The following is a 23077-nucleotide window of genomic DNA, read 5'->3' as shown; positions in this document are numbered from 1 at the left end:
GCTCAGGAGAAAGCAGCAGATGGGTGGCCTCAGGACCAGAAGGTCTTCCAATAGATGCACCAGAGAGTCAAGATGACCAAGTCAGAACTGGACCCACTAAAGCAACTGTGGTTTTTCAAAAGAAGAGGGAAATGGGAATTTTAACTACTGAATTAGGCTAGGATATTTGAACTCTGTCTTGGTTACTTTTCTCTCATTACCAAGACAAACTATCTCAACACTCAAAGTTAAAGAAGAAAAGGGTTTTTTAGCTTACAGTTTGTGGATGTTTCAGTCTATAATCAGCTGGCTGCAGGGCAAGGTGGCACGGTACCGGGCAACGTTTCAAGGCAGCAGCCAGCAAAAGCAGCCAGAGCAAAAGAGGGGAAGGGCAAGCCTCATTTACTCCTTTGCATTGTGCACAGGTCACCCCCCAACCAGAACCAGGTTAGCACTCACAAAATGTCCTTGTCCTCCTCTTGCACACCATGGGGGTATTTCAAAGTAAGGATCCTGGCTCCCTGCTGAGTTTCTCAGTTAAACTTCTAAATTTTTCAAGTTGACACAATGTATCAACCACAGCAGCTTCTTAAGCAAAAATTTAATTTTATTTGTAATTTAAATTAAACCTACATTTACTATGAAAAGTATGTATATTTTTGGGACAAAATATGATGTTTTAATACATGTATCTATCGTGTCATACATTGTCAGGTGGGTCACATCTGTTTCCACAGGCATAATAAATTACTTCTCCACAGAATGCTGTTTTCTAACATTGTGACATGCACCATATACAACTATCACTGTGGTCACCTATTGTTCATGCCAACTAGATCTTTTTGTTCTCCTAATAGGGGAAATGGCTAGACTTTAAGTCTCTCCCCAAGGAGGTTCCAGGCTCTTGTTTATGCTGCACAACATGCCACTCGGGCATTCAGTTGCTGAAAAGAAGCAAATAACTCAGGTTGCAGTGGGAAGCTTAGAGGGCTGATCTGGTGGCTTGCCTCCTCCCCAGAGCCCTGGACCTGAGCTGCAGACTTCACTGCAGAGATCCGCTGGCACAGACAGGAAGTCTGCAGTCCACTTGGCTGTGGTGGGAGCCAGATGGACTCGGTCCCAGGAGCCAGAGATGCCAGAGGGAGGAGAAGCAATGACTTCTGTGAGGTGGTTGCTCAATTGAGATGGATGGGAAGCACCTGACTTGCTTTTCCTGTGCTGGTGGAGGGAGTGCGGCTTGGCTGGTGTCACTGCACCCCTCACTCCCCACAGTGGACTGGGGGAGTAGGATTGGGGGACAACCTGCCCCATGTCTTCCCTGGTTATTTGGCAGCCACTGTCTTCCAAACAGCTCTGGAAGGAGTGCAACTTGGCTGTCAACTCCAGTGCCCCTCCTGTCACTTCAGACCCTGCTGCTGCTTTTAAAAAGGGGCTGAAGATCCAGAGAAGATGGATCTGGGTCCATTATAACATCCCCAGCCTCCTCTGTCCCCAGGTAGCTGTAATGAACACAGTTGGCCCTCCCAAAGATTTCCTGATTTCAGCCTGGCCATTTTTCCCAGAGATGCTGCAGCTGCCAATCAGTGAATGTTACCTGGACCCCTGACTGGATTCCTACTAAGACAGCTGTGGCTATTCTGGAGCATCAGTCCACTTGAACCGATGGCAGGCCTCCACTTGGACCAAAAACAGGCCAGAAGCTGCTATGTAAGCACCACCCACCCTTACCCCCAATGTCTTGAGGCCCTCTGCTTCACCTCTGTCCCTCAAACATCAACACTTGTTTCGGTAGTCCTGTGAACCTGCTTGTGATTTGTTTCTCAGGTGGCATGGGCTCTCAAGATCCTGAAAACCTACTCAGAACAGAGCAGTTTCATTTGAAAAAGAGCAACAAACAGTACCTGTTAGACTCAACCTACAATGTCCACCACAAGCTGGCACCAGGCTTCACTGGATGAGCCCAGCCCCTAGCTGTGTCCGCTGTGGGCATCCAGCACTATCTGGTGTCTTCTGGTGACATCGAGACTTCTAGCAGAGTTGTCTGTACTTTACCAATTCGTGATTTCCCTCTGAACTGAATGAAAGAACGCTTGGTTGGTTGGCAGCACCGCAGGAGAAGGATCACCTTTACACAGGAGACACGCTGCCGAGGCTCAGAGCAGTCAGAGCCCCGAGGCTTCCCCTCCACTGGCCGATGGGGCCTCTGGTTTCATGATCATCTTCTCACAGGCTCCCCCTCAGCCCTCCAACTCTCTCTCTGCACCTTAAATATGTGAGCTGTAAAAATGTCTTAAATTTTAACATTTTCATTTAGACATTTTTATGTTTCCAAAACAAGTGTTTTTCCTCTTGATTCATTCATAAACAATACAGTTAGGGTAAGACTCCTGGTGCCATGACGAAAACAAGTGAGTTTTTCTAGATGTCACTCTGCTCACTGTGGCGATGCTGAGACTGTCCCGAAGCATGAGAGGGAAGTGCACGCTCCGTGCTGGCTTGCTGGGGAATGCATCGGGCTGTCCTACCTCCAGCAGCTCACTGAATTTCACCTCTGGGAGCACAGCACCCACCATGGCTTCCCTGTAACCTACGCCAACTACTGAGAGAAAAGGAGAAAAGAAAGAGATAGAAGTTAGGGCCACCCACAGGTTCAAAGCGGTGAAGAGTAGGTGTTGGGACTGTGGCTGCTGGGACTGTGCAGCTTGGCACCAGGGATTTGAAACTGCGCATCTGTTACCCCACAGTGCCCATGGCTGGGAAAACCAGGAGACCTTGTCTGCTACTGAACTTGAAGGTCAAGGTCATAGCCACTTAGTTTAGCTTCCTGTTCTCCTTGAGGGAAAGACATCACTGCACCAACAGTGGATGGGAAGTCCAGCCTCTACAGCTGTGGGTGCCACTACCACCCATGACTCAGAGGCAGTGAGGCGGGGGGTTCCACCCTGCTGCTGCATGCATAGTTACGAGACAGGGACATCTGTTTCTGTGACCCAAGGAAGGCCCAGCATGCCAGTAAACATTTCCAAAACCTAACACTAAAAATGAATGAAAAAAGAAGTTGATTTTGTTTACCTCGGCCACGTTCTCCACATCAGAAGTGAGATGCTAAGGCTGTCCAGTGTGGATTTAAATCCTGGGGGGTGGGGTCATCCCCAAAATGGGTGAACAAACTGGGCCATCTTCCTGGTGGCTTGGATCTGGCCGGTGAACTTGAGTGGGGGCAAGGGTCGAAGCTGACTCCTCTCTCTTACTGTTTTTTTTATGTAGCAACCAAGAAATAATGCTGAGATCTCTGTGAGAAGGCCTGACACCTAGCTGATGCTTGTTAACCTGGCTCCATCCACTCATGCCTGCAACTGAGAGGCTCGTGGGTGATCACCTCAGCAGGGTTAAGCCTAGACCCTTAACAGGGTAGGTCTCACCCTCATTTGTCCTTAGTATGATATTGCGTACACAGTGTTCTTTGGGCCGCCCCACAAGACATTACTTTCAAGATCTTGCATTTCTACTTTCTCTTTGATTCACTGTTGAGCCAACTCTGCTCTCAGAAATAACTAGAGCTGGGATTGAGTGTGTGTGGACCAGGTGTGTTTATTCTAGGAAGGTCCTGAAGCAGTGCAATGTACAACCTCATTATTCTACAGAGGAGTTTCACACAGTAACATAAGTACCCTAAATATTTGAGCCAATTAAAAACACAGGGCACATGTGTTGAAAGATTTGTTTGACCAGAATAAATACTACAATTGATACGAATATCATAAAATTACAATAATATCATAGAACAGAAAAAAAGGTTTGTTTGAGGTGGTAGTGACTCCCTTTGAGCAGACCGGTAGTGTACACACTTGCCCTCAGGCTACAAACCCCAGGGGCACAGCTGTGGTGGGCAACAAGTTTCTTCCGTCCATCATGTCATCCAAAGAGGGCCAGGAATGTTCTTATCTGCCAGTGGAGGACCAGGCCTGAGGAAACCAGGGTTTCCCTAGACGCCTTGCTGGTACCAAGTGGAGCTCCAGTCTGCTCCTGAAGCTGTGCTCCCCCAGCCAGGCCCCAGGAGCTCCACCCCAGTAAGGAGCCTGCCACCAGCCACCTGCCAGAGATCTGCCTGCATGCTACAGACTGATGAATGCCAGAGTAAATGAGTGCATGAGATTTTTTTAAAACTGAGTTGAGGTTTTAGAACTTTTCTTTTGGAAGATTTTCTCCCAGCCAGCAGAGAAAAGTTGCTTTATCTCATTTTTCTTAGTCCACATAAAATTATGTCAGTGCCATTTTAAGAGGCCAGAGTGGGAAAAGCCTAACCACCATGTAAGTGCATTTAGGGTGTCCAGTGACTGCCTGCCTTGCCTAGCTCTTCCTCAGCTGAGACACGTAGCAGGGTCATAGCCACCAGCAGCTCTGCAGGCTGCTGGTGCTGGAGGCAGGCCTAGAAACTTTGGTCTCTGTCTGTGTTTTCCATGTGGTTAGCTGAAGCCTCTGTGGCCTAGCACAGAGAGGCCAGCACATCTCCCCAGGAGGCTTTAACAGTTGTACAAAGTGGAAAATATTTTTCTTCCCTCCACTGTGCAAGCTACAGAGAAAGAGAGGCCTCGGCTGCTTTGTGTCTGGGGGTTACAGAGCATGTCTCTGCATGTGGGAATCTGTTAAGTCAGGAGTGAAGAGGGCTTTGGTTTTGCAAATGAACCATGCAAAAATAGAAATGTATATTTGCATATTAAAATCTGAGTAAAGCATTCCTTCTCCTCCTCCTTCTCCTTCTCCTTCTTTTCCTTCTCCTTCTCCTTCTCCTCCTCCTTCTTTTTCTTCTTCTTTGTAATCCCATTTCTCTGGATTTTATTATCTTTCCTAAAATGCTATGTCTTTAGAAGAAGTACAAAAACAGTGAATTGATGTTTCTTTCTAGTGAGGTTTGGAAACTGTATGCAGTGAAAGAATGGAGACCAGGCGTTGCTCCTGCCTCTGTGTTCCAGGTGTGGTAGATCCGGCTTCCACAAGCGCCAAGCCACGCACCTCACACCACAGCCCAGCCCCAAGCCCTCGTGCCCGCCACTATCACCACAGAAAGTTCGGGTGCACACCTAAGAACTGTTAATGAAATACCAAACTAGATGCTTCTGACCAGCGACTTCCTAAAGCTTGATTTTCAAATGTGATTTGCATCATTTTTAATCTCATTCCAACCAAAATAAAGCTTAGTAGAACTATTAAAACTGGTCTTAAAGTCTCTACTTCAGCATTTTAAGTTTTGTTTTTTTTTAATTTTACTTTTGGCCATTAAAAATATAACTTTATTTTTCCAAGACCCAGTCATGTATTGGCTGAGTGCTTTGGACGTGAAAGTTTTGCAATGATGAAACTACAGACTAAAGTGAATAAAGGCAAGGTATATCGACCCAGGCTTTGATTTATTTTTATTAGTATTACTTTACTTAGAGCAGAGCACTAATTTTTCAAAAAGGGTTGATTCAAGAAATGGTTCTTTCCAATTGCTTTACCAGATGCAGCACTGATGTACAATCATAACGGATGAAGGAAGGTAGAAGGGAAATTCTAGAAAATACAACTTGCAAGAGACGTCTTCAAAAGTAGAATTTATTTGGTAAGAATCTTTTTAACTAGGTTAAATCATAGTAAAGAACTTAAAATTTATATTTCCATCCACCCAATGTTCTGACATTTTGTACTCTGAGTATTTATTTTATTTACCCAAAGGCCTTCTGGTAAGAGCATTTAAGTCCCCATCTGTATATCCAGTGTAATTTAAAATGAGCAATTATGGGGAAATGTGAGCAGATAACACTGGGAATAACTTGACTCCTACAGTGATGTTTTGACCTGAATCAATGAGATTCCCACAGCCCCTGGCTAAGCCCCTATTGCCTCTGGCTTTTGCAAAGAGCTGCAGTTTTCTGCACGGAGCAGTGTTTATCACTCTGTTCTCAGATGGAGAAAGGCTTTGTCAATAACCTGCCACTAAGATTCAATACAGTTTACTTGCTTTAATTCCATTCTTTTAAAATTATTTTTAATTTTGAAAGGTATGGCAAAACACACATAACCAAATTTATGAGTATAACCATTCAAAAGTAGGTTATGTTGGGTGGATACTCATAATGTTTTCCACCCATCACCACCACCTATTTCCAGAACCTTCTCATCCCTCAAAAGAGCCCTTACTTGGGAAGCAGTAGCTTCCAGTCCCTCACCATTGTGGGCGTGACTGTGCCCTCTGTCTGCAGATGTTCCTGCTCTGGGTTTGTATCATCAATGCCAAGAGTTGGTAGTTTTTTCATGTCCATTAGCATCTGTCTTATACATCTGGGTGCTCCTGTATTTGGTGCATACATATTTATAATTGCTAGTTCTTCCTCTTAAATTTTTCCATTAGTGAGTATATAGTGACCTTCTTTACCTCTTTTAATCATCTTAGTTTGAAGTTCACGTTGTCTGCAAATAGAATAGATAGCCCAGCTTTTTTCTGGGTTTATGTTGCATGGAATACTGCTTTCCATCCTTTGACTTTTAATCTATTGAGTTTCCTTTTGGGTCAGATGTGTTTCTTGTATACAGCATATTGTGGGATCATGTTTTTTGATCCATTCTGTCAACCTAATTCTTTTGATAGGTGAATTGAAGCCATTTACATTTATGGATGTCACTGATATGTGCTAGTTTGATTTTGTCATGTTATGTTCCAGTTCTTTGCTTTCTGCTTTTCCCCCTTGTTTAATTGCTTGTTCTACCTGGTGGTTTCTTTCTGTGGTTGTTCTGGAGATTGTGTTCATTTCTATCTCTATCTAGTAAGTCTTTCAATACTCTTTCTAGGGTTGGTTTGGTGGACATGAATTTCTTCATGGAAGTATCTTGTTTCTCCATTAAATTTGAATTAAAGTTTTTCTGGGTACATCAGTCTGGGTTGAAAGTTGTTTTCTTTCAGGACTTGACATACCTCACTCCAACCTTGTCTTGACTTGAGAGTTTGTGCTGAAAAGTCTGCTATGATTCTAACTGGGATTTGGTACTTTTTTGTGCATGCCTGGCTTCTTCCACTTCACCTAAGGCTGTTTAATTCTCAGGGATCTATTGTCTATTAATCATGTGAGACTGCTGCACACATGTGGCATCCATGTCTGATACTGCTCACATCCAGAAAGAGGTTAGAGTCATCTCCTCTCTTCTGCCTTGTGACTCTTACTGGACACTCTCCCAGAAGTGTGCCAGGATTTGCAGATGTACCCACTAACTCCAGGACACTGAGGCAGGAGAAGCACATGACTCCTGCTTTTCTAGAGCTGGCTGCAGGGGACCAGGCCTTGCCTTGCCTTTCTCTTCTTTGTGCCCCTCATTGGACTGGGACAACCTGCTTCCCTGTCCTCTCTGGCCAGTTATTGTACACTCTCCTCTACTCCAACATGGATATGAGTACAGCTTCTCTGCAGGACAGTGCCCCTCCCTGCCCCTGCCATTCAGACACTCCTGCTGCCTCTTGCAAGGAGGGGCACCCTGGCATGGCTAAAACCGAGGGAGGAAAGGACCTGGGTCCATTGCTAGCATAGCAGAAGATTCCCTGATTTAAGCCTCATCCCCTCACTGGATCTGACAGCTGAGACTCTCCTGACCCCCTGCACTGATCACAGGACTGCACTTGGATCAACCAAGACTTGCAGCTGCTATATAAGCAGCACTTCTCACACACTTCTTACACAATCGTGGGTTGATTCATTTTTGTGGTTCTATAAACCTGCTTGTCAACTATTTCTAAGACTGTGCTGGTCCTCTAAATCTACAAATCTACTCAGGATTCTTACCTTGAATATGGGGACAGAGTCACTGGTTTCAAAGGAAAGAGCAATAAATACTAAGGACAATTAGTACTGAAAAGCCCCATGACGATCAGTAGCAGTGATCAGTAGCTGGCTGAGATGACTGTGGGCATAAGTATTATCTGGTGTCATCTAGTGACATCAGTACCACTAGCAGAGCTGTACTTTGCCAATTCATGATTTCCATCTGGATCAAATAAAAGAACCCTAAGCTGATTGCCAACAGTAGGGTTTTAGGTACTGTGAAAACTCACAAATATTTTGGTAACCATGCAAGCTGGGGCACATCAGGATCAGTAGGCAACAGGCAGGGCAAAGAGAGAAGACATATTTTTTTATTTTAAAGATAATAAAACCCAGCAAAACAAAACAAAGCCAATCAAAACAAAGCAATGAAATTGGTACAGAACTTCAAAGCAGGATAATAGGAAAACAACAATGGTTACCATAGTATATCTTGTTATCGCCACAACAGTTGTCCATTCCATCAGATATAGCAAAATAAAACCAAAACAAAACAAAATAAAACCAATCCAAACAGAACATTGGATAAAGCAAAACAAAACATTGAGAACAATATTGGATTTCAAAAACAAGATAGAACGAAATCCCCATATTTGCTATATTACAAACTGTTATCCTCCCAAGAGATGCTCAGACCACCAGTCCTAGAGTTAGACTTTCCACTTAAATAGAGAGGCAAAAAGAAGAAAGATGTCTTTATTGAGGATATACAGAGGGGCACACAACTCATGGGGCTGGGTTCCTCCACTGGCCGAATACAAAGGGGGATGAAGGTAATATGACTTCTGGCCAGAGGCAGAGCTTGGGGCAGGTGTTGATGACAAATGAGGAACTGATTGGAATTTTCTTCACACATGTAGAAAAGGAAAGAGGAAGTTGTAACTGGGGCTGAGGAGAGAAGGAAGTGGTCATTAGGGTACTAAGCTGTCATTTTTGTGTGGTCTTCCACCATGTTAGACCACTACCATAATATTCAGCAACTTATAGTAGGGCAGAAACCTTTCACCCAAGCTTGAAAAGTCAACCAAACAATATAAGCATTCAGTTGCTTTTTGTACCTCAGTTGCTATCAACCCAGCCTGTCCTCTGAACCAGCCAGTTGCTTACAGGGTGGCAGTGGGGGTAGTTCTTGATTCTCTGCCCATGCACCAGTAGGCTCACAGGAGGTACAATCTGATTTGTCAGCTTACTGGAAAGGTTGGCTAATTGGCTTCTTGGTGAGCTCCTACCAGTGCCAGCATGGCCAATTCTTGGGAGGTACTATCTGACTTTTGTCTTCCTGGGCCCCACATGGCTGTGCAGCTAACTGGAAAGGCTGATTAGCTGGCTGCTTGGTGGGCTCCTCCCAGTCCCAGCATGGCTGATTCTCAGGAAGCACTGATCTTTCTTCCTGGGGCTGAAGACAGATTACTGAGTACTGCCATTAGGACAAGGTAACAGTTCCTCGATAACTGAATAAAATTATAAATGCTGGCTAAAAAATCATTATGACTTCCCTGTAAAAGAAGGAGTTTTGCTTTGCTCTCAGAGTGCCAGTCAATGTCTCATACGTCTTCCTGCCTGGCACACATCATCCCTGCTCTACTATAGTGCTGGACCTCTCCTGTGGGGTAGAGATCCCAGGGTCTGTAAGGAGGAGTATCTGATTTCAAATTCAGACCAGGACTGGATAAAACTATTGTTCATAAAACTATTGTTACTGTTGTTTTAGTTGGAGCAGATATTCAAAGTCTAGAAATCAGGGCATTGCCTTGTAGAGGTCCAAGTGTTTTGAAGGAAGCAAATGATTGGATTCAATTAACACAGTATAGTTTCCAAAAGGCACAAACGAGTGTATATTAAAAGGGGCAATTAAAATAACATGTGCTAGGGAAAGGATTCATGCCTCATTATGCAAAAATGTAGTAAATGACAATCTATCTAGACATATGACCTCCCACCAAGTCTAGGATGTACGCTGCAGGGAGGTAGAATAGCTGTTATTATCCTTGAGCCAAACGACATCTATCAGATATGTGAGCACTGAAAAGACCAGGACATTTGTCTCTGGAAACCTGACACAAAGCCCAGCTCAGCTGCCCTGAGCGTGGACCCTGATGTTGCTCAGAGACCTGGCTGTGCTCATCCTGGAAATGTTCTCCAAGCATCTAAGAGAACTTGGGTCATGAGCAATCATGGGACATCCACTTTAGCCATTTTCTATCATTCAGTCAGAATACCCGACACTCACAACTTGAAGAAGGAAAATTTATTTTGGCTCATAGTTGCAGTGAATTTAGTTAATGGCCAGATGAATCAAACAAAAAATTGCATGGTGGAAGGGCCTGGGTGGAGGAAAGCTGCTCACTTCATGGCAGCCAGGAAGCAGAGAGAAAAGGGAGGAGCTGGAGACAGAGATATATATCCATCCAGGTCATGTCTCCTGTGAACCCCTCTTCTGGTCAGGCCTTATAACAGCATATGCAACAATGAGCATAGCTCATACAATCTCCTTCCAAAAGCCTCGCCTCTGAACAGATGAGTGGGAGTGAATTCTAAATTCTAAATTCTAGAATTCTAAATTCTAAATTCTAGAATTCTAAATTCTAATTCTGGAGTGGGAATTCTAAATCTAAACCATAGCAGCCCTCCTCTGACCCTCAATGTCATGTTCATATCATTATGCAAAGTGCATTTAGCCCATCTGTGGAAGTCATCAAGCTTTTGACACTTCCAGTATTGCCGAAAAGGTCAAGTCTGAAGCTTCCTCTGAGAATCAAAGAAAGTCTTAGTGTGAGTAAAAATCAAAACAGAAGGTTAAACTTCTAACATACAGTAGCACAGGGGAAACATTTCCATTAGAAAAGACATAGTGAGATGGAAAGGAATCAGAGCAATGCAAGTTCAAAACTCAGCAGGACACACATTGAATCTTGTAGGTCCATGTCCAATCTGTGAGACAAGTTGTGGTGAGATGTTGCCTTAGTTAGTTTTCTCATTGCTGAGACAAAATACTCAATGCCTGATGTTAAGAAAGGAAGGCTTATTTAGCTCACAGTTTATAGAGGTTTCAGTCCATAATCAGCTGGCTCCTAGGCAGGTGATTTCACAGAGGAGAGTAATTCATGGCAGGCAGAAGACAGCAAAAGCAACAACAGAGCAAGAAAGATAAGCCTCTTATAGAGTATGCATTCTACCAGTATTAGAGTGGTTCTCATCCAATCAGTGGATTGATCTAGCATCACCCACCCTTAATCTCAGCATTGCACTACAAATTCTGCCATGAATCTGCTCATTACACTAGATTCAGCCAACTCTGAAAAAATCCTATGACCACATGAGGTTTGGGGGGAACATCTAGACACAAACCATAACAGCTGTGAACTCCAGATAGCTGAGGAGCACTAGAGCAGGGCCAATTACAGTCCTCATCTTCTCTCTCAGGGTAGCTGCACTCACTGTCCATGTTTTCTCTTAGCAGACATTCCACATTGCCAGCATCTCCAAATTCCTGAAGTCTCCACTGTACTTTTAGCTTCATTCTCACAGCTTTATGCACTTCCCTCTCAGAGGCAAACTGCCTGTCCCCTAATCCTTCCTATAAAATCCAGGTAGAATCTTCCGTGACATCATGACTTTGGCATTCTGAATCCCTGAAAAACCAGCAAAACACAGATGATGCTAAGGCTGCGGTAGCCAGCCTCCCTCGTATCACGGCTGCAATGGCCTCTGAATGGTTCACTGAATGAACTCCAGGAAATTATTTTCTAGTTGTTCCTGAAAGAGCTGAATTCTCTGGGGATTCTCTTCTTAAAGCAAAAATTTTGAGTTTTATACCTGAGCCTGGAAAGATTGGAATTTTGCTGGTATCTGTGATGCCCTAAGCCATGTTTTTAAATATCTTAATGCAAAGTGAGTTGCTCCCTTTTAAGGCTAATAATTTCAGCAACTGTGCTCTCCATTGCCCCAACTTTACAAATGCTTCCTTTCTGTTGAAATAGAAAACCTTTAAATCATTTAACTCTACTATTTGTTCCTGATTCTCATTGTAAATCTTGCAGCAAGCAATACCCATACAGTCTGAACACTGGGCTGACATAAAATTTCCTCTGCCAGATTAATTAGTCCGATACCTTTAATCTTAGCTTCTCAAAGTCTCAGTACATGAACAAAATAAAGACAAATTTTCTGATGATGCACAAACACATGGTCTTTACTACAACTTGCAATGAAGTTCTCATTCCCAACTGAAACTTCCCAAGGCTGGTCTTTACTCTACATTTTTATCAGCATTCTGGTCTTCTGAGCTCTGATTGGTATCACCTATCAAGTTTTTGCTTACTCTGTTTACAGCATTCTAGGTCTTCTCTAGCTTGAATCTCCCAATCTTTCCAAATACCTTCCACAAAGCAGTTCCCAACGCTTTGGAATTACGTGGTCACAGCAGTGGTCCCACTTCCTGCACCAACTTCTGTCATCGTTACATTTTCCTTACTAGGACAGACAACCCAATGCTCACAACTTCAAGGAGGAGAGATTTATTTTGGCTCCTTTTCAGTCTTACTCCATGGTCTGTCAGCTTCAATACCAAAACAGTGTAGTGAACGGGCCCAGCTACCCTGATAGAGAAAAAGAGGTGAGCATAGGAGAGAGTCCAGGCCACATCTCCAGTGGATAGCTTCCAACCAGGCAACATATTTGGTTATGGATTGCACTGAGGAATAGAGTCCCCATAATATAATCACATCCTAAAAGCCTCACTCTGAACATACAATATTTGTGGGGTGGGGGTCATTCTAGATCTAAATCCTAACATGAGGTGAAGGTGGTGTGTTAATATGCTGTTCTACAACTCTTTGGAACCATCACCATCACCCCTGGCTTGCCTGAGGACCCCACTGCCAGGAGTTTCTGTGCTCTTGGATAAAGTAAATTGAGAACTGAGTCTTTGTGAGACAGGTCGTTTCTCTGTGCCTTTTCTGCTAATGAGGTCCTCTGTGTATGCCTGTCTTTGATTTCCTGTCTTGAAGAACTGCATGGAGCATATTAGGGAAAGATTTTTAAGAACCTAGAAAGATACAGAGGGGGACATAGGTAATCATATAAGAAGACACATCTTCCTTGCAGGGTGGTGGGTAGGGAGAGGCAATAGATCTTGTTTTGCATTCCGAAGTCTGAAAACCTCAGCCAGCCCAGGAACAAAGAGAAACAGTGAGGCCAAAGGTTGAAGGTTTAAATCAGAACCATTGACTGGCTTGGGTTTGAGACTGTCACAACGTGTTTCATGGAGATTGGTTCTGAGTGGTGTTGATATGTTGAGATGGAAAAAATGGTCCCTGGCCAGAGCATGTGGGAAATGCTGGTTCAGTAACAATACCAGCAACTGACTTCTTTTGCTCTGGGGTTTTCCAGAGCTCTGCCATGAAACCCTTAGAGGATGAGAGCTTCCTATAGGCACAACTTCAGGGGTGTTATGGAAGAAAATGGAGCCCAGTCCCTTACAGTCAGGGTGTCCCTCCCTCCACTTGGTCTCTAGGCCCTTCCCTCCACTTGGTCTCTAGGCCCTTCCCTTCAGCCAGCCATGTGTCTTTGTCCCTGTAACTGCACTACCCTAGTCTCTGGCACCAATACTGAATAGTGTCAGGCTGCAAAAAAAGGTGTCATCTGGGGTCAGTACAAGGGGCTTGGCTGCTTGTTGCTTGAATCTTCCCACAAGCAAGTGATAGTCGCAAGTTAGTTTTACAAGGTTCCACCAGAAGGAATATAGGCAGAACCAGGAAGGAAGCCATCCCCTCCCCCACTGTGAGCCAGCCAGCATGCAGACAGGAAGAGAAGAACACACACACACATACTCACACACACACACACACACACACCTCTTTAAGCAGCCAGCTGATACACAGGAACACAGGCTGAAATGATAACAACTGAAGTAAAGAAAACCTAACACTGGTATTATTTGATTGACTTTGCAAGCCTAAAGCTGGTAGTTTGGGCAACTATCTAGAAGACAGCAATATGGAACAGAGTAACTATGGTGGATTCCCTACTGTTTTATTTTTTGAAATCCAGTATCAAGTTCTCACTCTTTTGTTTTGTTTCATTTTATTGTTCTGTTCTATTCTCTTTAAAATAAAAGTAAAACACACACACACACACACACACACACACACACACACACACACACACAAAGAAGGCATATAGACATCTCTTTACCTAAATTCAAAGTGAAGAGTGACCATTGTGGCTTTCTGTCCCATCTCACAAAGAACATGGGATCATCAGGGGCCTGCAGAGGACAGGCTGCTGGATGGGTGTCCACAGGGACCTCAGCAGCTTGTAGAGATGCACCATTTACCTGAAGATTTCTGAACTCACAGATACACTGGCAAGGCATCCAGAGAGCCAAGGACCAGGCTGCAAATGCAATGTCAGAGAAGGAGAGAGACCCAGCTCCAATGCACTGGTCATGACTTCTTTTCTCTGAAGATTTACGAAATCTTCAAATGTGTGCTAGGCTGAGGTGAAGGAGTTGTCCTCTCTTCCTATTCCTCATCATCATTTGCTCCTCCTCCTCGTCTTCCTTCCCCTCCTCATTTTCTCTTTCCTCTTCCTTCTTTAAATATAAATGATACTGTACAAGGGTAAATCATATAGTAAAATATCTGCAGTACAGAATTTCCTCCCTGAGTTCTTTACCTTAAGAAGGGCTTTGGCTGTGGATGGTCTGACAATCTCTGTCTGTTTAAATACAAAGGGTAAAACAAACAAACAGCCATCCCATGGCTTACAGAGGGCCCTTGCACCATTACCTTCTTAATGGACAAAGATGATGCAAACAAAGAAGAGAAGACATCCCGATGTCCTGGAAAAGAGCAAGTGTCAAAGCATAACGGAGTAGTGCCCACCAAAACCACATACTCACATGTTTCCTTCATTCCCAGTTCAAGGTGCGCATTTAGCAGAGTCTAGGAGTCCTTCCAGCTGAGCTGGAGAAGCAGCAAATGAAGCAGCAAATGAAAAACACTGCCTGAATAGAACTCTTATCCCAGAGGAAGGAAAAAATCAAAGAACCTGCTGCAAGCTGAGAAGCCACAGGCAGCAGGACTAAAATATAGGGTTTAAGCCAGGACTGTCCACAACTCTGCAGATAAACCCGGGTGTATCCTGGGTGTTGGCGCTCAGGAGGCCTTGGAGGCACAAGGAGGCTGTGGAGAGAGCATACAGCAGGAGACAGAGAGACACAGTGATCTTGGAAGGTCTCTGCCATGAAGTAACATTGAAGTAGAGACCCAAAGACCCAGAGTCAGAGCATGTGAAAGCAGCCAGGGGAGAAGGTGCAGACAGCAAGGGTTCTCCCGGAGCAGGCCTCTGGGCGTGGCCTGTATGTGGGGGTGAGGGTGAGAGGAGCTGAGCTTCAGGCTGGCTGCAGATCCTAAGCTCAGGGCTGGGCTCTGCAAAGGGAGCACTCTGCACTCTGCCTTCTGCCTGAAGGAAGCCACAGCCATGCTGGCATAATGAGATCAGTTCTGTCTTTATGTTGCAGTTTTGATTTATGTAACTAGCAAGGCATAGCCATCGTTAGTGAGAAGTGGGCAGCCTAGTGAAGTTTACGTGGGCTTATGGAAGATCCGCACTTTCCAGGTACACAGCGTCCCTGAAACTCCCACCTGCCCCACTTAGGCACCTTCCTGCTCCCTACAAAGGAAACCACTGTTCCCATTCCTATCCTGACGGGCTTATGTTGCTCATTTTTACTTCATATAACTGTCACGGTACAGTGGGTCATTCCGGTCATTTTTAGTCATCACTGTCACTTTATTCTCCTTTTTATTGATGCACAGCATTGCCTTATTTTAATACCGGTCTCAGGTCTAGTGGGCTGAGGTTGGTGAGTACTGAATGGTTCCCAACCAGAGCTACTGTGAGTGGGTTTCTAGGAACAAGTGTCTGGGGAGGAATGAGCACAGTCGTGGAGTCTGGAATCACAGAGTCACAGACTGTGTAGCTTATGACCCTTCCCTTCCACTTACATCCCAGGAAGACTGGGCAGCTGTCCACATGCAACCTCCTAAACTTGACCCTGTCAGTGTTTGGGTGTCCTAAAACCAAGCCTAGCTACTCTGGGACTGTTGGCAGTACCACACTGTGGGGTCTAAGTGACTGTGGCTAGAATATATAGTCTGTGAAAACACATGACCCTGTGGATGCTGGTGTTTTAATTTATCTCTATTAAACATTATATGATTTTCTTCTTACACTTTCTTTTAGTTTACTTTATATTTTTAGCTTCAGAAGATATAACCTTAGATTGCTGATTTTTAGTCACTTTTTAATGCATTCTTTTGAGGTTATTAATATTTCTCTAAACACAGCTCTGGCTGCCTATCATAAAATGTCACATTTCTAGTGATTCTATTTCTTTTTTTCATGGTTTCCATTCATTTAGGCTCCATTTTTTTTTTTTGGCATGCCTAGTAGTTTTTTTAATTGAATGATTTGCACTAGTGATGAAAATCGTCCAAGTTGTGGCACAGATTTAGCAAAAGGTCTGACTTTCTTCTTGCAGATGGTAAGATTCTTCTTGCAAATGGATAATGACTTTGATGTAGCTTGGGGTTCTCTTAGGACTAGTCTATTTCCAGGTGGCTTCATTCTTGAGACTTAGTTCTTCTAGAATCTCATCCTAACCAGAGTGCCAAGCCCTCCTCTCTTTCCAGGCCCTGAAGTCTAACTTCTGTCTCCAGAGCACCAGGACAGCTTGAGCAGTTTTCAATCCTGCCAGTACCTGTCCTGTTAGTTTCTGAAAGTCCCTCCTGCATAGCTTTGGACCACCAAAACCCTCAGGGAAGTACGCCCAGGTCTGTGAGCCTAAATCTCTGTGAGTCTCCTTCCCAGCTCATATCCTGGTCTCCTTTTATACTCAAATTCCAACTGGTGTCCACTCAAACCAGCAGATGTCAAGACCCTGCCCACTGCTTTCTGGATGCTTCAGAACAAAAGCAAAGCTATGGCTATCTGGGTCCCCTTCTCCCTCCAGGGCTTAGGTCTCAGTTTCTCTGCCAGGCTGCTCTCAAAGTGTAGCACCTGTACGTCTGAGCAAAGGAACTGGTATCTTCGGGCTCCCCAGTTGCACTTGCCAGCAGAAGATGGGGCCCAAAGCAAGGGTGCCTGACTGCATCTGTAACCTGTTGTGCCCATCCCCTATGTCCAGCAGGAAGTGTCCCTGCTGTCCTCATGGGGCTGCTGTGGGCAGACAATTCCTTGGACAGCTGCTCCCAATGCCTCTGGACTGAACTGCAAATGTGAAAGTTCCTGACCTACAGCAAAAGGAAGAAAAGTCTTTAAAAGCAGAAGCCAATATTTTAAAATAGACAGGATGCCTGTTCAATAGTAACAAATGCAAATGGAAAATAGATAAATGAAATTAATCAACCCCATACCTTTCATGGCTCTGTTTTCATGAGTTTCAGTATTGTAAATGCCTGCAGGACACACTTCCATATGGGATCCATATTCTGGCTGGGCCACACATGTTCTGAGTCCCTGGGAGGAGGGGTGACCAGAGGTTCTAACTCAGAGTGCACTCAAAGGTGCCCAGGTGCTGGGTACAGAGCCCTGGCTCTGATCCCCTTTCTGCAGGAGTCTCTGGGCCCCGGGTGCTTCTCCTGTCTGCCCTGGACCTCAGCAGAGGCAGATCTCATCCCAAGCCTCCTCTAAAGGCCACTTGCCTCCAGTGTGCTGGCTTAGAAAAACCAGGCTGGGAGAGCCTGGCCTGCTAAGTGACTCCTGCAAACCCCTCTCTGTTCAACAGCCTGGACTGTATGTTACACGTGGGTGCCTGCACCTGTGTGCTCACCACCTGTGTGATCTCATGCTGCCAGTGGGCTCATGTGCATTCCTATTCATGTGTGGACTCACCTGTGTGGTCACACGTGCTCTCACACACATTCCTGTGTATGTGCTCACACCTGCACGTTCTCTTACACAGGTGGTCTAACATAGCTTGTTTTGACTCTGTGTTCCTGCGCATACATGTTCTCATATGTATAAACTTCACATGTGTTCCCAGACTTATCATATCCATGTGCTCTCGCACTTGCTGTGGTGGCAGAAGCTACACCTATCACTGGGAAGGGCGAGTAGCCCTGCAGACAGCAGAACAGCAGGGAGCTAGACAGATCCCAGGACTCTGCCAGCCTGCTGAGAAGGCCTGTCACCTAAACATAGAGCCACCCTGCTTCTGGGCCTCCTGTCCAATGAATTCATCATTTTAGCTCAACTTTCTGTATGTAGAGACCCCTTGCTGGATGAAAAGACAGAAACTCTGGCAACCCCTGACCTGCATGAGCTTGGAGCTGTACTGATAGATGCACAGACAGGATAAAGGTTGCCTCCTCGTTTTCCTTCTTTAAAATAAAATCTTACAGCTGTAACTCAGCCTCCAGAGTTCTCCTCCTAGGAAAGGACAGAGAAGGCTGGACACAAAGCCAAGAGGAGCTGTTCGGTACAGATGCTGCCCGAGGAAGGAGGCTGAGGAAGTGGTTCCAGGCGCTCCTGAACAGGGTACAATATTCAGATGGGGCCAAGGGCAATAAAACTCAAGAACAAACCATGTCACTTTTGGACAAGGACAGGCAGATGGCGCTGTGTTTAAGAGATGATTTTCTTGTTATTTCCTCTTTTGCTGACATTAATAAAATTTTATTGACTTTAAACTCTGCTTCCAAAGAGGCAATATACTCTTTTACCATCATCTGTAAAACATATAGACTAGTGGGAATTTTTTTTTAAACTGCAAGACATCTTTCTTCTTATTATAGTATGGATTAATAGGATTAAAAGGCATTGCTTTGGCCTACAGTGGTGCTGCTGGGAGAAAGCATGGCTCCTTATCACACGTACAATTTTCTATAAATCATTTGGCAAAAGAAAACCATACACCCACTATTTAGAAAACACAAAGTAGTTTAAAATCCAACAAACCTCAGGAATTGCTGCTGACAGCCACATCATGAGCCAGTATTTGGAACAGTTCTCAAAAGTCTTACTCTCGCTGTGAGCATCTGAATGTGACAACAGGAAATCCTGGACATGTTAACCCTCCAAACACTGTTGAGACAGCACCCAGATAGCCTCACTGGGGTAACCAGTTCCTCAAGTTTATGTACACACTTGAATTTTGTTGGCCCCAACAGCAGTACCATCACATTCTGGCACTGAGTGCTATCCCTACCAGGGATCCTGGGATCCACCAGGTGGGTCAGGGGGCCAGAGTCCTTCCTGCTCAGATGATGAGACTATAGATGTGCTTCTTAGGAACTTCCCCATTTTCCCATTGTTCAGCTTTGCCAGTGCTCACATGCATAGTGCTGTGTGTCAGGAACATTACCGCCCACTTACAGGATGAGGAAGGACAACCACTGCTGTCCTCTGGGACAAGAAAGAACATCCATAACAGAGAGGAAGGGAGAGAATAAGGACACCTTTATGTGCATCCTAACTCCTGCTTCTCCCGTGGAGGAGGCTTTGCAAATTCCCCCAGCAGATTCCAGCTTGACTTTTAGGGGGTACTCTGTCAGCTGACCGTGGCCTCATCTCCTTCCCCTGGGCGAAGCCAAGTGTCTTCCTACACCATCCTACAAACTCTCACTTTCTGAGTGTCCTGAATGCCAGGTGTGGTGTGCACCCACTTTTCTGTGAGCGCCTTCGCTGATGCCCAGGTGAATCTGGCCACCTTCTCCCTCGTCCTTCCTGCCATCTCCATGTACCTGGAGACAAGAGTCTGAAGCTCAGTTTCTCAAGCTGCCTCTTCCTTTCATGCTCTGGAGTCCTCCCCGATTGGTGCTCCTGTGCTGCAGTGATGCCTGAGGCTTGTGGGATGTGTTAGTGCTCCCAGAACTATGAGGATACACACAGAACAGCACCTCAGTGGGCAGCAAGGCTTGGCAGGTACAACCACAGTGATGATAGAGCCCAAATCTTCCCTTGGATCAAAAACATGACATGGAATTAAGAGAATGGGTCATTTTTTTCTGAAAAATAATACCACCAAGGCCTGAGTTCAAATCAGTTCTCTGAGATGTGCCTAAACCTTGAACACTTTGCCTCATACTTCTCCAACTCAGGTATTCATGAGAATCCTTTGATGAGATCCTTTCTTCCCAATTCCTTCTCTGTATAGAAGATGTATTTAGGTCAGACAGGGGCCTCTGAAGCTCAGTGGTCACTACAGTAGTCAGGTGTGCAGTAACAAATCTAATGTCACTCAAACAAGGCCTGCAGTCCTCAGCTTCTGGGAGGTGATCTTTGTTTCACACCCTAACAGTGCCACTTAGGGTAGGGGCACCAAGGGCCCAGACCTCAGACCAACTCCAAAGCTGTCAGTCAACCATGCCTCTGCCACAAAGCCCCATGAGGTCCTCCACACGGGTCCTGTGAGCCAGCAAACCCTGTACAATAACACTGGCTGTCGAGACCCAGGGGCAGGAGTTGGACTCTCTGTATTTGGAAGACAAGGACTCTACCCTCTTTGTTGCTTTTCCTATGAGTTAAACCTTGACATTTCTCTGTGAGGAACTGACTGAGGTCCAGGGCTTTTAGAAAGTCTGATAGTTTTGCTAACAAGCCAATAACCCGAGGGCAGCATAGGGATCCCTGCCCTGAGTGGGCTGTGAGACAGAGTCCAGGCAACTGGGGGCACTAGCTTCCAGCTCTCTAACTCCTGTTCACAGGAAAATGTTTTAGAAAACTAGGTCAAATAAAATCAAATTTTCTCATTCAAATTCCACTGGTTTCCTGAGTCACCCCAACCATCGCCCAGCGCTAGTCTGCTCTGCCCTCTGCCTGAGAGTTTGCCTGAGCCCGCCGGCCTGACTTCATCTTACCACTCTAGTCCTGTGGGCTTTCTTGTCCACTGATCTGCAGAGTTTACACTTCTCTAGGACCTGTGGGCCCTGTGTGGTGATCTCTCCCAATTCTCCATATACCCCCTGATATGTGATCCTGTATGTGAAACCTTGTGCGACCAACCTAAATAGAGCTCCCAACTTTTTGTTTTTCCAAAGATGCTCCTGACTTTGTATATGATGCTGATGCCTCCACAGAAAAAAGCTACATAAGGAAGATCACTGCCTTTGATGAGCCAAAAACTAACCAGACAGAACGCTCAGGTATACACATATCTGGGGACATGGATAGTACCAACTGGGCCACATGTGACAGGGCCTGGATGCCCTGGGTAATGAGAAGGCATTTTTCCTGCAGCTGACTGATCTCACAACACTCAGCAAGACACTACTCACTGATATGCTGTCTTCCCCTTGCTCAGCATCACCCTGCCACACCCTGGCACCCTGGTGCTGTTTCCTTAGGATCATACTCTCGGAGGCATCTGATTATCTGGGACATCTCTGCAGCCCAGACTCTGGCACTCACAGCATCTGGTGCTCTTGCTGTCTTGTGGTGCGGGCTGGAGAGCGCCAAAGATTCCAGGAGCTGCTTCCAACCATGGGCAGATCTCTATGCTCTAACAAGCATGGGATCCTATGCCAAGGTGAAGCATAAGCTTTCCACATCTCTTTTGGTGGGGGCAGAGTGCTCTGCTGTGCATGTTTCCTCTCCTTTTTTAAAAGACTAGGCAGCTCCAGTTGCTTTGGGTAAGAATAATCTAGTCTGCACTGCATGGCAAGGTTGCAGGATCATCATAGTTTTCAAGTGCAGGAGTGTGGCAAGCCTTTGGCCATGCTGACCACACCATGCTTATAAGACAATGAAGGTGCTTCACTATCAGTATTAGAACTACAAAGTTTGTCTGTGTTGTCCAAAGGTCCAACATGGCAATCTCCTCCATTCTCTTTGTGTGTCCACTAAGGTGTGGGCAATGCCACTGGGAGCCAATAATAACAGCAGGGACTCAAGAGGGTCTTGAAGTGTGTTTTCTCCAGAAGATGGGATGGTGAGGACTTCAAGGAAATCAGTGTGCTGTAGCAAAATGGGCATCTCTGTGTGCATGTCAAGTGACAGCTCCAGCCTCTAGTGAGTCACCGTCAGCAGTCACTTGCCTCTCTTGGCTTCACTGGAGAAGTTCAGGGTTAACTTTAGCTTATTCTGGGTCACAGGCCCATTCCCTGATGTGAGTGGGAAGCAAACAAACCACAAGATTCTCACCTACAGGTTCTGGCTCTCTCCAAATCCTAAGGGAAGACAAAATGCTCATCAAGAGCCCAGAATACGGCCAGACCATGAGGTGCTGTGGTCCCAAGATGCCTCTCTGCTTTCACGGACCTCCCTGTGATGTGACCAAGCAACACAGACCTGAGCAGGTCTAACAGATGTCATTCACTGCACTCAACCACCCAGAATAGATTTCTCAAGGTCAAGCTTAAAGCTATAAATCTGTGGTCATGGGTGTTGATCTATAGTGGCCGCAGATGAAGGTTCCTCTGAAGCTCATCCTGGCCTCCTGGCCTGTAGGTCACAGAGGACTACTCTGTGGCATCCGTGTTACCTGCAAACTCTGGAAGGCAGGCCCAGTCAGCAGGGGCTCAGCTCTGACCAAAGATCTTGCAGCATCTGTCCTTCCCCAATCCCAGCCTGCACTGTCCATAGGGTGGGAGAGGTAGCTCTTCCCACACCACTGCTCCAGCTACCTCCCCACTTGTGAACTACAAGCGCTGTGATAACTGCACTTCTCCGAGAGCCCTCAGTCCAGGTGTCCCATGGCCACAAGGTAGGCCCACTCTGTGCTCCGCAAAATCCTTTGCAGGAGTAAGGCAGCTATGAGACAGCCATCTGGTGGTTTCCTGTGAGGTTTGCTCCACACTTGGCTATGAGAGCCCCTTAAAAACAAAATTTCCAATTTTTAATGCTCATCAACAATTATGAGAAAAGTCACTGTCTTGGTTACTTCCTCATTGCTGAGACAAAAATACCCAATACCCACACGTTAATGGAGAAGAAGTTTTAGTTCAGTTTGTAGAGGTTGTGGTCCACGGTTAGCTGGATTCAAAGCAGGGTAGCATGGAAGAAAGTCATGGCAAAGAAAAACCAGTCCATGGCAGTGCAGGAAGAAAGCAGCAAGCAGCAAGCCTGCTTCCTTTCCCGTCCCTTTACATTCCATTCAGGCTGTGGACCACTGATTGGTCCCACCCACACCCATGGTGGGGCTTCCATTATCCACATCTAGAGCTATGCTAAACCAGTTTTTTCATCACATGCACTTAATCCATATTTACACGCCCCACCAATCATCCCTCATAATAATAAAG

At 45.5% G+C, this 23077-nt stretch overlaps 1 long non-coding RNA gene across 1 annotated transcript; it reads right to left on the bottom strand.

Moving 5' to 3' along the window:
• Positions 1-565: 565 nt before the first annotated feature.
• Positions 566-15509, bottom strand: LOC134477031 (uncharacterized). The gene is made up of 2 exons (XR_010048924.1): positions 14734-15509; positions 566-2578 (listed from the first exon to the last, which is right to left on the bottom strand). It is a non-coding gene; the product is annotated as an uncharacterized LOC134477031 (long non-coding RNA).
• Between the last annotated feature and the right edge of the window lie 7568 nt (positions 15510-23077).

Source organism: Cavia porcellus, unplaced genomic scaffold (assembly GCF_034190915.1).
Source record: "Cavia porcellus strain 051 isolate PalLab524CR breed Dunkin Hartley unplaced genomic scaffold, mCavPor4.1 scaffold_7, whole genome shotgun sequence".
Taxonomy (NCBI): Eukaryota; Metazoa; Chordata; class Mammalia; order Rodentia; family Caviidae; genus Cavia; species Cavia porcellus.
The sequence above is the reverse complement of the archived record's forward strand: the minus strand, read 5'-3'. Positions and strand labels throughout refer to the sequence as shown.